Genomic DNA, 16,939 nt, shown 5'->3' on the forward strand with positions numbered 1-16,939 from the left:
CCAGCTGTCTTGTCCAGAAGGCAGGATGCACCTTGGACAGGTCACCAGTCTGTTGGCTAACACAGACAGACAACCATTTGCACTCACATTCACATCTATGGCCAATATAGAATCACCACACCAATTAACCTAACCCCACTAACGGCATGTCTTTGGACTGTGGGAGGAAGCTGGAGTACCACCATCGTGCTGTCACATATATATATTAGGGATGGCATGATACCAGTTTTTATAATAATGGATTGCATTTATATAGCGCTTTTCTAGGCACTCGAAGCACTTTACAATTCCACTATCACTCTCACATTCACACACCGGTGCAGGCAAGCTACTGTTGTAGCCACAGCTGCCCTGGGGTAGACTGACATATCTGCCCCTCTGGCCATCACCAGTAGGCGGTAGGGTAAAGTGTCTTGCCCAAGGACACAACCAGGACAGAGAGAGCAGGGGGATAGAACCGGCAACCTTCCGGTTACAGATGAGCTTCCCAATCCCCTGAGCCACGGTCGGAAATTTGTCTGTTTTATAATTAATAAAACTGTTTTTTGGTAAATATCTTGCTGCATTTTGTATACATTCATACTCAAATTTAAAAAGACAAAACACTAAAGCTATTCTATTACACTTGGATGCAAAAAATACACACATGACAATGAGTTCACTTTACTCATACAGACTCCACAGTCAGAAGATCTCAATTCAACAGCACACCTTTGGGATCTGGTCGAACAGGCGATTCTCATCATGGGTGTACAGCTGACAAATTTGCAGCCACTTTATGTTGCTTTCATGCCAATATGGACCAAAGTCTCAGAAGAATGTTTCCAGCACCTTGTTGAATCTATGCCATGAATAATTGAGGCAGCTATGAAGGCAAAAGGGTGTACAACTACTACTACTACTAGGTAGGTACTAAAAAGGTGTACCAAATAAAGTGTCTGCTAAGTGTAAGTCAATACAAGTTAAGTTGTAAGTTAATGCAAACAGGTTGCCAGATAAATGTTAATACCATAATATTCATGTACACACACACACACACACACACACACACACACACACACACACACACACACACACCCTCCTCAGCTAGCTTCATATCATAAAACACTTTGGTAGCTATTTGGTATTTAAGGGCAATATTTAAATTCCAGTTCCTCTTCATTAAACGGAAGGCGCAGATTGTAGTTTTTAATTGATATATATATATTTTTAATAACCACAATACACTGAAAGAGTTAACTGTTATCAAGTCGTCAAGGGAGACTATCCTAAACTCCAGTTCAGGTTTTCCGATCAACACCTGCTAACCGAGAAATTCAATTAAGGGCTCCTCTTCCCACTTGGAGCCGGTCTCCAGGGCAGATCTTCCGGCCAACTCGCCCTGTAAGAAATTAGAAAATGCTACAATAAAACCTGAAAAAACTGAAAAAAATGTGGGAACTTTAATAATGAAAGCTCTCACACCGGCCACCGTAAGCACACTCACACCTCCCCTGAGTTGGAAGTCACCGAGAGACAGCGAAGTAGCACAGGTAAGAGTTTTCCTTTTGCTCTCAACTATACAGCACACGCTCATTTCATCTCCAAAACATATCACCCCGCGCTGAAAAGGACATCAAAGTGTCCCCAGCTCCAGCGAGGACACCAACAAATAGCATTATCAAGCGGTATTTAACGTCGTAGAAGCGATACTGTAGGATAGAGAGTTGATGTGAGGACTGTAAACACGGTGCGAGCAGCAGCCTCGGTTACAGCGGCAGCGCCGACAGCAACAGCGGCAGGTCTGGAGCGACTCCACACAGTCCGACTGAACCTACTGTACCTTTGAAAATGACGGCGAGGGGTCCGGGCTTTCCTTAAAATCTGCTAGTTCACACAGCGGTCTCATTTTAAACCGTCTAAAGAAGACAAGGAAACTGCAAGCAAGCAAAAGCCAGCCCCCGTTTCAAAGTTGAGACAGAAAGGTGTAACTTTTTCCTCCCCATAAGTTTGTACTTTTTCTTTTTTTATTGCCCAGTCAAGGTGAGCTCGAGTACGTCCTCCCTTCCTCAAAATATAAAAAGAGGACTGCGTGAAAACAGAACTGACACGCGCTATTTTCTTTATTATTTAATCAGCAGTTTTGGACGTACAAGCTATCATAGGCTGTTCCTGTTAGTTTGCACTTATCCAAAAGTGCAACAATGAGAAAAACCCCAACAAAACATAACAAAAAAGGCACAAAAGAGCGACTTCATCGCCGAAAGTCCCGCTTTTAAAGTCGAGAAAAACTTAGTGAAACTCCTTGGCTGCCCCTAAACAGGTAGTAGCCTTCACACAGTATCATTTACTGTAAATAGAGGAACTGCTATAAATGCAATCAATATTCAAAGCCTGAATTGCGGAAGTTCTGCTTTTGAAGTTTGGCTGTGAATGACTTATTTTTTTTCTTTTCTGTATATTGCATGGGTAAAAAGGTTAATTGGGGCCGCAGTGTCTGATCTTAGTCACAACTGAAACCTGCAAAGTGCATCACCCCATCAGACCTTTTCTACTTATTAATAATTATTGTTTAACGTTGTAAGGCTTCTTACCGATAATGTAGTTTCAGCTTTTGGCAGGTCTGACACCACACACCACTAAACTATATTTGCTATGGTAAATATGATGCAGTTCCTGCTCTCAGTGACTGCATGGGCTTTCTGACTTCCACTTACTGTCGAACAAACAATCTGTTTTAAAACACTGCGTGTGTTTGGTTAGTTGTGATCTCTACAAAACACCACTGTGATGTGAGATTTAATTTAACATGCTTTTGTAAAGGGTCACTGTTTGTTCTCTTGCGCATTTATAGATGTCTTTGCTGTGTGCTTGCCACTGTGTTTGTTATTGTTCTCAGGGATGATGAGGAGGACAGGAATAGATCACTGGCACTTTAAACCCGGAGTTCTCATATTCTCGCCGGATCTTTCTCCTTTGCTAATTATTGTGTTGTTTTCAGAGCAAATATGTCATATCCATGGCGACCAGGCAGGTTTATTGTCTCTCCCGTGCAATAGCACAAAAGTAATTAATTACCCCCCCCCCCTCCCCCTTTTTTTCCTCTCTCCCTCCTGTCTTTGGTTAAACAGATCATTCAAGGAAAGCCATCTTCTATATTAAAAATGCCACTGATAGTACAACACAAGGTAAACATGAAAAGTTTTTTTCTTCCCAGGTTTTTTTATCCTTTGATTTTGTGTGTGTGTGTGTCCCACAGATCACTAGTAGATGAAATAATTTCATCATGTGAAGAGATGCATTATGCACACAGTGTGTGCTTTTGAGGTATTTTCCATAATACCCTCATGATGCAGCAGCTGTGCAGCCTAACTGTTGCAGATGTATTCATGCATGCAGAGCAAGCACACACTTGGCACTTAAACAAGGCAAGCTTAAAAAACACATGCTTAGACATGAAATTACATAGCATTTTGCGTGTTTTGAGTATCAGTCATTAGCCGGTCTATATGCGAGTTCGCTTTACTGATGTCTCCTGTTTTATGAGCATACCAAAAATAAAAACCAACAGCAGGTGACACTACAGAGTACAGCAGTTCACCTCGGTCCATCGCAGGGCTAAGGTAAAATAGCTTTTGTACATTCTGTGCAAAGAAGAGCTGCAAAGTGATCAGCTGAAGCCGTTTCCAACTCTTCCGCCCCGTGTGCTCCCTCGGTGCCGCTCTCAAGTGTAACGGCATGTGCCTGCTGTCTGGAGGTCCATCTTTAGCTGGACACCAGCCAGCCTTCACTGTCAGGCCGGTGGCGCAGGTTCTCATCTGTCTTCGGCATTGAAGAGACACTGCAATATCCATATGTCAAACATACTGCCCTTCCTTCCCTGCTTCTCTTTCGCTCTCCTCTCTGCCAGAGAGGTAGGCAGAGATGATAGTTGAGATGATAACTGTCCATTTGTGCGGTTTTAATTGAAAATTCGCTTTGTGTGCTTAGTTCAGTATTTATGGATGCGGTGGGCCTTTCGTTTCGGGTTCTCCGTCTCTAAAATGGACTTGAAATGTTGCCTGTAGTGCTGAACCCTTGGTTCACTAAAATGGTTGAGAATCTCATTAGTTAATCAGTGTGCGATGCCTCCAAGATTCTTATTGCTTGCAGCTCTATCAGTCAGTGAAATGCCTCATGTCTCATAAGTACCCATCTGCATCTGTCAAGGGGTGTGTAAAATTAAACCCATGTGTATTCCTCTTCTGTATGACCTTGGCTGTGGACCTCGGGTCTTTGATGTCAAATAAGCATCTGTAATCCCAGGCTGCATTCGACAGGCTTCAGGAGCTATTACTTTTGTTTCCCCGGCACCTAAGCTTTATCAATTGCCCACAGTGTAATGATTTTTGTATACATATTCACACTACCACAACCATAGTGTTTTCCTTGTAAAAATACACTGCCTTCAACACATACTCTTACACCGGCACAAATAGCACACATGTTTTTTTAATCATCATTATTGTTTTTATTTTAGTGCTGAGGAAATGTCCTTTTTGCATGCTTGATCAGCCAGTAGAGAAATCCAATATAATGGAGGTTCAAGGTGAATTGCATCCCGTGCATCTCCCCCCACCCCCCCCTCCACTCGACTGAAGGAATATTCTAAAGCAAAATAAACAAATCACGCAGACAACAGTAATATAGGGTTGATTTTGAAGGCATGAAATAAGTATCGATTAAATCCTGCAGTTCATAGATGAAAATGGCCTTTTTGGTAATTTGTCCTGGCTCCTTTCAATACGATGGAGAAAGAGGGAGAGAGGCATGGACTGGGGAAAAGAGAGAGACTGCAGAAAGGGTGGAGAGCGGGAGCAGAAAGAAGAACAAGACGAGCGAACAGTGAGGAAGAGAAAGACAGAGAGAAGAAGAGCCTTCACAGAGTTGAGAAAGGGACAAGCTGCCCCTTTCCGAGCTCATTATCATTCTTAATAAGTCTTAAGGAAAGAAGGAGCATTGAGTGTAAATGCACGGTAATCCTTACACTGGCCAAGGTTAGTAGGGACGTCAGCACATGCGCACCGTTCCCAGCTGGCCACTTTGGGACAGGGAGGGGACCAGAAGAGCACAGTTAAGGATAGATGTTCAAGGAGAAAGTGAGGACGTTTAGACAGTGCATAAAGGTTAGGGCCTTTCCCCCAGCCTGTAGCTTTCCAGTACCTGCACCACCTGGCAATTAATGAGTAAACAGTTCTGCATCAGACTTAAAATAGCAGTGTTTGGGCGCTAAGACTTGGCGTAGGCTGCAATTTTCCCCAAAAAGAACAGTTAAAAGGTGACCAACTTAAAAATTCAAGTGGAATACCTTCTGCTTTGGGGTTCACGTCTATATTTGATCTCAGTGTAACTGTTGATTGCACTGCCTGCCTAATTCACTGTTCTTTGGGTGTGGTCCAGAAACAGGCATTATGATGAATTAGATGAACTGGTGACCAATTAACTCATTTAACAAATTGCCAGCCACTTGTAGGGGTTGTTCAACCACACTGCTTTAATGGAAATCCAATGCAGTATTTATTTATATACTGTACCAAGTTTACAGTCCAGTGTTCTGTCACCCTATGCATTATACAGTGTTAGTAATATTAAAGTATTCCTTTTCATTAATCAAATCAGTTGTGAGACATGTCTGGCACATTAATCTTAGTCCACATTAGGCCACACAAGAAGGTGATTTTTATACTCGGATTAATTAGCACAGAGAGTGTTTTCCTTACTGTTGCATTAGCAAAAAATGTGGCAAGAGCCATTACCAGAATGTAATGACATTGACAAATTGAATGAAGGACATTAAAACGTCTGAAAAGACTTTCTAAGTCACCACTGCATCTAATAAGATTAAAAAAAGCTAAACCAGTATGAACAAATGTCACTGATCTATGCAGTACATTCAGTAGTTTTTGCGCAAACGTTATCAGCTCAAATTGAGCACCAAACTGCAATAACTCAATCAGGCCAGCCAAGAACTGTAGACACACCTGTGAGTCATGGCGCAGGGCAGTAGTGCATCTAAAAAGGCCCTAGCGTTAGCTCTGAGCGCTTGGAAAGCAGAATAAAGGGGAAAAGCAGCAGCAAGTGCAGACAACAAATTGGTAATTAAATTAAGTACTCAACGGCGCTCGCCTTTCTTCATTGCTTCACTCAACAACGTAACAACAGCCTTACTGCACATGTGTAAGTGACTCAGTCTAACTTAGTGGGTTTATTATGGGAAGTGAGTCTCTCCTGCTTTGTGAGAGAAGGAGCTGTCGCTACAGAACAGTGAATCCCATGAGCCATGCAGTCTGTAGATAAGCTCATGCTGCACTATAGTAGTTACTGAAAGTCTTTCACTGAAGAGGAAGAGTTTTTGATGGGATATCAGTTCTCATTTTTAAATATGGTTATTGTCAGTGCTGGTATATTGCGACAGCCCTGTCAGCTGCTTGTGATGTGACAGAATTGGTCTCTGACCATAAATGTGTAAAACTATCATAAAAAAATGGGAACAGATTTTATTTCCTCAGCTAAAGTAACTAATCAAGAATAGTATTTGTAATGGTATTTAGGTGTCATAGGAATCTTCAGTAATTATTTTAAATTTGGATTCAGAATTGATCATCAATTCAAAAATATTTTTATGACATAATTTATAAAAACTGCATTTATAAAAAATTTTAAATTATGATCGCTTGAAAGCATGTTGTCTGCTCCTAAACCTGGCTAAGCAGATTTTAGTCCTTAAATCTGCCAGTGATTGAAAATGATAGTAAAAATTTAACAGAGAAAATGAAACAAATCACCAACTGAAAAGCAGAACAAAGTGCAAAACACTTGCAGTGGTGTCTTTCAGAACACGCCTTCTTTGAAGAATGACTGCAAACACAATATCCTTTCTGGCCCTGACATGTGGCCCTACCTCTTTGTTTTGTGCAGTATTTAGTATTTCATAATACTAAAACAAATTAAAAGTTACCAAACCGTCATTAACAGCACAGCGAGACAAGGTCTTGTTCCTAGCAATTTTAAGCATGCTGAGGTAATTGCATTCCTTAAAAGAACCCCCCAAATAATCTTGATTGGGGTTTGATTTTGAAATTGATTCAAATGTATTAGACAAAGATGTATAATGTCCATTCAAATCCTTATAATGCAAATTGAACTCAAAAATAAGCAAGAGAGACTCAAAAGAACTTAATTGAAACTTCTCTTTTAAAGATCTATAATGGTCTTTTAATAGCAGCTGTTGTAGGGCATTGCTCTGTGCTCAGAATGCTTTATCTCACTTCTGCCTTTGATAGTGTGGGTCACAATATTTTACTTAATATGCTTAAGTTTTTGGCTGGTTTTGGCTCTGTATTAGATCAGTTTCCCTCCTAATTATCTGGAACTTTGTTGGTTAAGGCGAGCAAGTGCTCCCCTACCACTGCTTCCCTAATTTTTGGGGTTCCACAAGGATCAATCCTCGGTCCGTTATCATTTTCTTTCTACATTCTTTCGTCAGCTAGCATCATTCAGCCTTTTGATTACATTTCTTTTCACCTTTATGCTGATGACATTAAGCTGTATATATCTTTTAAGCTTCGCCAACTGGATAGGCTGTCCACTCCAGTTGATTGTTTATCCTGGATTAGTGACTGGCTTTCCAACAATTACCTTGTTTTAAATTCCAGTAAGGCTGAGACCATGATTATAGCTCCTCCTGAACTACATCCAAAAATCAGTCAAGTGCTTGCTTCCTTCTGCTCATCTGAGAAGTCCAGTGCTCCTAATCTCAGTTTGATATTTGAGTCGTCTCTGGGTTTTGAGTCAAATGTAAAATCTGTCTCACGTTCTTGCTTCTTTCATTTATGGAAATTTCTAAATTGCGAGCCATAGTCTCCCCATCTGAAATGAAGAAAATTATTGCTGCATTTTTGTTGTTGCACCTAGATTACTGCCCTGTTTATGGGCTTAGATAAATTGTCTCTTTCATGCCTACAAGCTATACAAAATCCAGCAGCCAAACTATTAATGCATTCTAGTAAGTGAGCTCACATTATTTGTATTTATATTCTATACTTTGGCTTCCAGTAGGTTTTTAGATTTGTTTTAAAAGCTTTCACTTCAGCTATCGTCAGCTCACTCTGTGACTCTTTTAAAAAGCAGTTGAAAACCTTTCTGTTCAACCTTTTGTTGACATTCTTTTGTTATTACTGTTTTTATTGGCAATTTCTTCATCTGTTGCCTGTTAAACATCGTTTTGTACTGGTGTTTGCTGTGTTTTAACTTTCTACTATAATTTCTGTTATTTCTGTTATAGTGTTTTGTGATTACTCCTAGTTTTTATTTATTGCATTTTACAATGACTATATGTCTGTGAAAAGACACCTTTATTCGCTAAAGGTCTGTATTTCTAAAATGATCGTTGAGGCTCTCTAATAGGGCTGCATGACCACCACCTGAACAAGCAGCCTTATGTGGTAGTTTGGAGAATAACTCTTGTTTGTCAATGCTGGTTTTTATTGTTGGATTCAGCAGTTTTCTTTTTGTGAATGTGACGTTACAGGTTAAAAAACAAAACAAAAACGTTTTTGGCATCTGTTAATTCTTTTAAAAAGCACAAGATTACAATTGCGATTTTTTCCCCCCCTTATCTTTTCATACATCCAACAGTTTACTAACAACAAATGGCGTACTTAATCAGATTTCTCGCTGAAGAAGTTCACAAATTGTTCAGCAACTTGAGACAAGAGTGAACATCAGCTATTTATGGAAATAAATTTCTAGATTAACATGCGAAGTAAAGCGTCCTTTGTCTTTGTTTATTTTCTAGGTATTTTTAACTAGAAGATGCCAAACTGTTCTCTGAATGAATGTGGTTTAGTAAGAACGCAGCTGGATAGATAGTCACTTGTAACACGTTAAGAAGTGAGTAAAGTTTTAATGAAAACTACAGTAGGTTTACAAGAAACCGTTGATCAGTCACAAACCCTACAGTGCTGTTTCCACAGGCTAAAGGCAGAAAAGTCATCAGCATCAGTAAGTGGGCAAATTTCACTGGCTGACTGGCCACATTGCATCTCTGTGCATGTGTGGCTGCACTGAGTGGGGATTTTTGCCCTCACAGCCAACATAGAGCACTGTTTATTTGCAGTTTATACATAAGAAACAGTTCAATAAACTGCACTTTTCATGAATAATTGCAAGAGTTATTTGGGCACGGTCAAGTTAAGATAACAAATATTATTCACAATTGTATCATTGCATCGGCTGTTTTTATGTGGAACTGGGATTCTCGGTCTGTGTCTGTGGCCAACTTTTCGTGTTCTGCGTCACATTTAAGCAGGTCTGTTAAAACCTGGGCGCTATTTTCCCATTTCCAATTGAAAAGAAAGTGGTCAGATACTGAGTATGAATGGTTTTATCAGAAGTTGCGAAACTTTGTTTTCCAGTCTCACCTGGCAGTTCCATCTGGGTCATACGATGGTTAGGCCTAGCTGACATTAGGCAAAGCATAGAGTGCCAGACTATTACAGACACAACAATAAGCATTGGTGTCCACATTCACAACTATTTTCAATTTAAGGTCACCACTGAACCCTACATCCATGTCTTTGAAAACAGGGACCGGAAGAGCATAAAACTTAAAGAACGTCCTTAGCTAAGCAACAGGTCTGAACCCCGAATATCCTTGTCATGAGTCACTGGTGCTAACCACAAGTGTTTGTGCCAACATTGTGCAAAAGATCCCTATAGAAACTGGTATTATTTTACTGAAGGGGAAGTCCCACTGCAAAATGAGAGTTTGAGAGAGCTGTTTAGAAATCTGAGTATTACACAGTTGGAGTATGGAGCGTATAGATTACAGATATAGTTTTCTCTATAACTGTAGTACAAAGAAAACAAATCTTAACAGAGTGCAGAAGTTGTGGCTAGTTGCGTTACAAGAGCATGAAAACACGGCTGCCTGTACACAGCGTCTTGGTGACAATAATATTTCAGTTACCATTTTAGCCAGGACGTCTGCTGGCTGTGAAATCAAAGAAATCCGTTGCTTGATTTTCACGAGAAACTGCAGACAGAGAGATAACGTTGTTTCTGTGTAAAGTTATCTTCTTGACTTAGCATCAGTAAATGTAAAAGCATGGCGGGATAATGTCAAAAACAATCTTAGAGTATCTATTTGACCCCGTCAGTGGTGAAAACAAGCACTTTTATCTTGTCACAGACTGCTGCAGTTGAGGATTACATCGGAGACATTGCGTTCTTGCATCACGTTGGACCAATTCTGATAATTTTTGTGCCATTAATTATTTGAAAAATGAAGCTCCTATTTAAAAATAATGACATTTTTCTTTAAGATTGTTACGTAAGGTACTCCTTATGTTCCCTGTGCATTTAAATCTTGATGATAATTCCGCAGATTTTCATGGGAATGTTTTGGCTTTAGTTGTCCAAGTAGGGGAAATAAGTGAAACAAGCACATGAAATCGGAGCTGATGGTGTAGAATGGGTGTAACCTTTTGTCCTCTTTTGTCTTGCACAGTGTAATGCCATCTCTGTGCCTTTCTGTCATGTAAAAATGATTTACAAAGAGACAGATGTTCTCAGACCTTTGCTCATGAACCTACACGTTTAGTTCTATTTTTTGCCCTTTTAAAGGTTAGGCAGTGAAACGCGCTCCCTGCAACATGTCGGCCTCTTTTGATTGCTTAGATGTTGTTTGCTCTGCTCCACAGTGTGCTGAGCTCCCCTTATAGGGGACTAAAAAACCCATTACATTACATAGAGAAGAAGCTTGGAGGAACATGTTTTCTCTACCATTCTCCCAGTGCGTTTGCATTTTAGTTTGCAAGGTTGGCAAACTCCTCCTTTACTGCCCCCTTCCCAGGCGCCAACCCTTCGACACCCTCAAGGAAGCCTTGGGAGGCAGAGAGCCATCGCCATGGTGATGTGAACACAGATCCCCCACACACCGGTCCATTGTGACTGGCGTGCGTTAAGGTGAGAGAACAAAATGTCACAGCAACAGGTTTTTTTGTATGTTTTTGTTTTTGCCTCAATTCCCAGTGGAAATGCACTCAGATCCATGTAACCCGTCACACTGGATGGACTGCTACAGGGACTGTGGGAGTTAGGCAAACAGGCTGATTGGGGAAATGAATGGATTGGTATCAAAGTAGACTATAATAAGTGCGTTTGTTTGTTTTCCTTCCTTCTGTAATGTTTAGCATCAGGGTAAAAAAGCAAAAGCAGAGCCAGGGAGGAAGTTTCATTGTTTTTATCTGAATAAATGTGTTTGCAAATTCTCCAAATGGGCACAATCTGAAGGGAAATCTGCAGGGTTTTTAATTATATAACAATAATTTATAATAAAAACACGCAATTGAAAAGCAGAATTTTGTTTAATTAGCTTCAGTGCTGAAAAAGTTGTTTCATACCGAGGTATTTCAATTTGCCTCAAATTTTATTCAGTTTAGTAGTATTTTGAAAAATAAAACTGAATAAATTAACCTTGGGAAAAAAAAGGCTTCCCCCTCTCTCTGACTTCTATACAAACACTTTTCGCTGTGAACAAATTGAAGTCCTGCTGGGGCCTTCGCAATAAAGTAAAATGATTAAATTGCATGGGATCTGCTCCTTGGATTGAAGTGCACAGTTTTCCTGTCAGATTTGTGGTAAATATAAAAAGCAGTAAATATCAGTCTCTTGAAGACCCTTGGGATCCCGGGGTCTAACGTCCTCCACGCTTCACTGTACTTCTGCCATAATAGCAATTCTGATCACCTCATGATGCCCTTTGAGCCATCATTTTACTTTGACCTTTGACCTGTCTCGAGGATGGCTATTGGTTGCCGGCCTCGGGGAAGGAACGGTCATATAGATGATGTGTCACTGAAAATGTGGAGCAGATTTTGCCCTCAACCCTGAAGAAGATGTGGGCTGTGTACTATGACAGGTCCAGGGTTGCCCTCAGTCCCAGAGGTTGGGAGGGTGGGGTCAGGCTGAGCCAGAGGACACAAAGGTGACTTCAAACACACAACCCTAGCGTCTGGTGTAATGTCTAGGCCTGCTGCCCTCTGCTAAGGGTAATACCACCCCATGGCTCCTGTGGCATTAAATGCTAAAGTTATTGTCTTCTCTCAGAATATCCACATATGCATTATATACATAGAGTAGAGCTGTTTTGTTTTGGAGTCAGGGCCAGTATGCAGTGCATACCGCAGCTCCCCCGATAACCTGTTTTATTATGCAAGAACCTGAAGTCTCATTAATATTTGTTGATATGTAGCTATAGCAGTCAGGTCTTTTCATGCCAAGTCTGTAAGATGCTGTCATCTCTGTTCCCCGAGCAGATGCAAAGGTGCAGGTCCTGAGAGATTCTTTTATGTTTGGAGACCTCTCCTTGCTCCTTTGACTGCGACCTCAACCACAGCGCAGCTCTGTCTCAATCAGCTCTCTGCTGTAATCCCACTTCAGAATTCCTCTTGGCTAAGCGAGTAAATAAATTTTTCAGCATTTATTAGAATACAGCTTGCCAGAAGGGACTCCTCTCTCCTCTCCTATTGCTGCTCCAGTAATTAGCAAATTGATTAGGAGAACTTCAACACACCTCCTTGGCTCTTATCTCCCCATTCTAGGACAATATTGCTGTGCCATGGGACAGCGTAAATATTTTAAGGGAAACCCTCAGTGATTCTCATTAAATGGCTGTGGGGCAGAGCAGCTGTCTCCTGCTGAAGGTCCCAGCCAATTTTCTAAACTATGATTAAAGAAAAGTTTTGGATTATTTAAACATGCTGTGTCCTGTGGGTTTTTGTTTTTTTTCCCAGTCCCACTGACGACCTCCGATTCCCCCACCCGTCTGTGCCAGGACTCCTCCTCTCCCTTTGGATCTATTAGTTTGAAATCGTTTGGGTGATGACTCTTTGAAAGCTGTGGTCATTCTGGGATGCCGCGTTCAAATGCAATGTAACAAAGACCTCTCTTTTATGCACAAATGCTAATTAAAATTTTTACCCCCCATCCCCGAGCTGCAGAGGGAAAGACTTGGTAGCAATTTGGCAGATAATCAAATTGCATTTTAAATGGAGCCGTTTAAAGATGACTAGGGTCTGCTCACAGGAAGACACAGTGGCGCAAATTAAGCTCGAATAAGCTGCCATGTGCACCGAGGAACAATACAAGGAAATTCATGCAACAATACCATAATGCATTTATGTTGTTAGACAACATGCAATGTTTCATTTATGTTTTCTTTAATTAGTTAGATTTGTTTTCTTAGGCAGGAATTCTGTCTTTCTTGTAATTATTGTTATTTCCCTCTTGTTCACTGACATTTTTACATAATGTGTACTTGCAATATGACCAATTGCTGCAAAAATGCTAATAAGACATGATTTGTTAATGGATGTTGTACCTAGGAAAAAAATGTTCTTAATTTTAGATTTTCAGCCTGACAGAAATGGCAAACTGGGTGGAAAATGCTGTCAACACCTATGTTTGTCTAGAAAATATGCGCTTAGAAGCTGTCCCCTCACATTTGGTATACATCATTAAGTTCTTCGTGGCCAATCAAACTGTCTGTTCTCACAGCATTCCAGTACATATTAGTGACATCTCGTTAGCAGAAAACAGAAAACTGACACAAAAAATTTGGGAAACAAGCCTGAATTGTTTATCTCTCAGAATAAGTTAAAAGTGTGATTCTCATGAAATGATAGAATCAGATCAAACGTGCGGCTCCCAAATCCTCGCTCATCCTCGCCTTTTGTGTGCCTGAAAAACTGAAGGCACCAAATGATCTGCTTAGTTTTCAACACTACTCATTTCAGAGGCCATCTTTCCTGTAAAGTTAGCCATTCATCACAAGACCAATACAGCCATCACAGTGCTTCATATCCATAAAACCCCATTATGGACAGCACAACAAGTGATGCTTGACTTGTAAGTTTAAAGGGTTCTTAATTGGCTGTGATTTGCTGGCTGTACAGCAGTGACTGGAAGTGCCATAATGATCCTCTGTGGATGATACATTACTTTTCTGCCAAATTAATGCACCTTAATGCGGGATGTATTCATACTCCTCTCTTTTATTATTAGTCCTTTATTTATCCAGGTAAAAAATCTCATTGAGATTAAAAATCTCAGTTTCAAGAGAGACCTGGCAGCATGGCAACAAAAGTCAAAATACACATACCACATAAGTATATAACATTTAAAACAAATACAATATCCCATACCAACATGTGTAAAATATACAATAACAGATCAAATTAAGAGTACATTAAAAACAATCACACTGAGTAAAAGAGTTATTCTCTCGTTCCTTTAGGACAGACTTAAACTCTCCCAAGGTAACCAATTCTGATAATTTCAGTTCCTTCTGCAGATTATTACAGGAAGCAGGGGCAGCGTATTTAAAAGCCTTTTCCCCCAATTTTGTTCTGATTTTTGGAACAATCAATTGTATGATATTGTGAGAACGAAGGCTGTATTGATTGTGGTTTTTACACATATAAACACATAAATAAGATGGAACCAGCCCAAGGAGAGATTTATAGATAAACATCAACCAATGGGAGAGTGCGAATATGCAAAGATGGACATTTAGCAGCAGCATACAAAGAACAATGATGTACATGATTTCCATAGCCAGTAATAAAACGTAAAGCACAATGGTACACAGTATCTAACCTCTTTAGGTATTGGGCAGGTGCATTCATAAAAAGCAGGTCACCATAATCCAATAAAGGTAAAAAAGTTGCACGAATCAAGTGTTTTCTCACTTGGAGGGAGAAACAGGATTGATTTCTAAAAAAGTAATCTAGTTTTAGTTTTAACTTCGACACAAGCCTTTGAATGTGAGTTTTAAATGACAAATTCTGATCTTTAATGATCCCTAGATACTTGTAAGATGTGACCATTTCAGTTCCTGGAATTGTTTTAATCTTAGGAGACGTAGCTAACAACTCCTTGCCATTTGAGAATAACATGAACTTGGATTTCTCTGGATTTAACACCAACTTAAGTTAAATGGGACTGAACTACATCGAAGGCAGACTGCAGAAATTGCAGGGTTTGTGCTACTGAAGGGGATGAACAATAAATAATTGTATCATCTGCATAAAGATGAAATGCTGCATTTGACAAATTAGCATAAAGGTTGTTTATGTAAAGAGAAAATAGCAATGGCCCTAATATGGAGCCCTGCGGAACTCCTTTGGATACTGGGAGAAAAGAGGAAGAAGACCCAGCAGCATGGACACACTGTTTTCTTGCTGACAAGTAATTTGAAAACCAACTAAGTATTTAAGTATTTAAGCCTTCATCTGAGCATCATAACAAACGGACATAACAATGTCTTTGACCTGCACGATGCAGGTTTCAAATGAGTAGATGAAATGTTGACCTCTGCCACTTTCGCTAAAGTAAGTCCCTTGAGTTGTTTTACAGTGATTCGCCAATGAATTTCATGTTTTTGCTTTAGACTTGTGGTTGAAGGCCATGAAATACCAAAGCAGCTCATCTGTAAAGTTTTTTAATTCATTATTACAGCTTATTTTCAGCATTGTGGACCACTCCCAAAAAGCCCAGGGGAAACCAGAGCGCAACACAGAAAAATGACTCCCCCGCTCCCAATGAAGGACCAAAGCTAAATACCATAAGTACTTTAGGCTGTTCTCAAAAAGCAGTTCAACTTAGATAGATAGATAGATAAGCATTTAGCAAACCACAAGTTAACCATTAACTCTGACTTAAACTTAAATCTTAGCTATGGGTCTAAAGATCCCAAACGAGCCACCATCTGTTATCTGGTGACAAGTAAGGAGTCCACGTAAGGTTTCTTAAATACTAAACAATTCATTAGAGATAACCTAACCAAGAAAAAAACATCGGCTACATGCACACATATAATATTCTGAATGAAATCCTTCTGATTAAAGACTTTGATGCAGCTGTTATCATTCCAGATGTGCAAAGGTAATAGCATGCATTTGTCCACAACGGCATCAATCGCATCTTTTTAGTTTGATGAGCTGCCTGCAGATGGATGTCTTTAATGTTGCCTTTAATAGAAGCTTAATACAAAGTTTCTCTTAATACAAACTTAAGAGTTTGTATTAAAGTTGAATTTGAGAGTTTCTCTAATACAAACTTAAGAGTTTGTATTAGAGAAACTCTCAAATTCAACTCAGAGGTTGTCATGTGGTTTTTTGGAGGAGGTGGAGTTCATACATGCCCGTGGGTTTAAGATGGAGGGGATGCACCAAAAGATTTCAGAGCAGAAGGAATGTGCATGAAAAACGCAGCCAGAAAATCCAGTTAAGTAGATTACGTGGTTCAGATTTTTTTTTTTTTTTAATGCTCATACAAAAGTTTTAACCTCTCCACTGCAACCAGTCTGAATTTCATTTTAGGCCTCATTATAGCGATTATACATGGAGTTTTTTTTTTTACTTATGCTTTGTTTTTTTCCTTTTGAAGATTTCCCAAAATCCACTTTGTTTTTGTAAACATGCCTGTTTTTGTGCTTAAAAAAAAATTAAAAGCACGCAAGAGTTGTATTGTTTTGTAAATGCCATAGAACTCCGATTGGAGCCACACAATCCCTCTCTTCTGATGTTGATTGACAAACATTGTTGCAAACTTAATGGCACAAGAGGGATTTAATTGATCAACTGAATGACTGATCATAAAACTGCAGTCAATATTTGGCTGCAGCCTTATTTCCCTCTGAGCAGCAGTGTACCAGGATGTCTGAGATGTATGGTTAGACACACAGTGATGGCAAAACACATATTTACACTTCTTCTCTCACTGAGCGTGATGATGTTGCTCCTGTTTGCCGTACAGTAAATAATATCCCACGCTGTTAAAATGAGCAGCCTTAGTGTATTTATTCAGTTGGAGCAAAGGGTATTGGTTAAAGCTGACCAACTTTTGAGTAGTTGGG

At 39.9% G+C, this 16,939-nt stretch overlaps 1 long non-coding RNA gene across 2 annotated transcripts in view; it reads left to right on the forward strand.

The window, feature by feature from the left end:
- The first annotated feature begins 1,288 nt into the window (after positions 1-1,288).
- Positions 1,289-16,939, forward strand: part of LOC106633636 — a 59,846-nt gene continuing 44,195 nt past the window's right edge. Inside the window, exons 1-2 of one of the 2 annotated variants that reach the window (XR_006055419.1) lie at positions 1,289-1,532; positions 3,111-3,167. This is a non-coding gene — a long non-coding RNA (uncharacterized LOC106633636). The remainder of the gene's footprint in view (positions 1,533-3,110; positions 3,168-16,939) is intronic. The other variant, XR_001337003.2, reaches the window with a different exon arrangement.

This window comes from Haplochromis burtoni, unplaced genomic scaffold, assembly GCF_018398535.1.
Source record: "Haplochromis burtoni strain Fernald_Lab_line unplaced genomic scaffold, NCSU_Asbu1 Contig_9, whole genome shotgun sequence".
In the NCBI taxonomy this organism is placed as follows: domain Eukaryota; kingdom Metazoa; phylum Chordata; class Actinopteri; order Cichliformes; family Cichlidae; genus Haplochromis; species Haplochromis burtoni.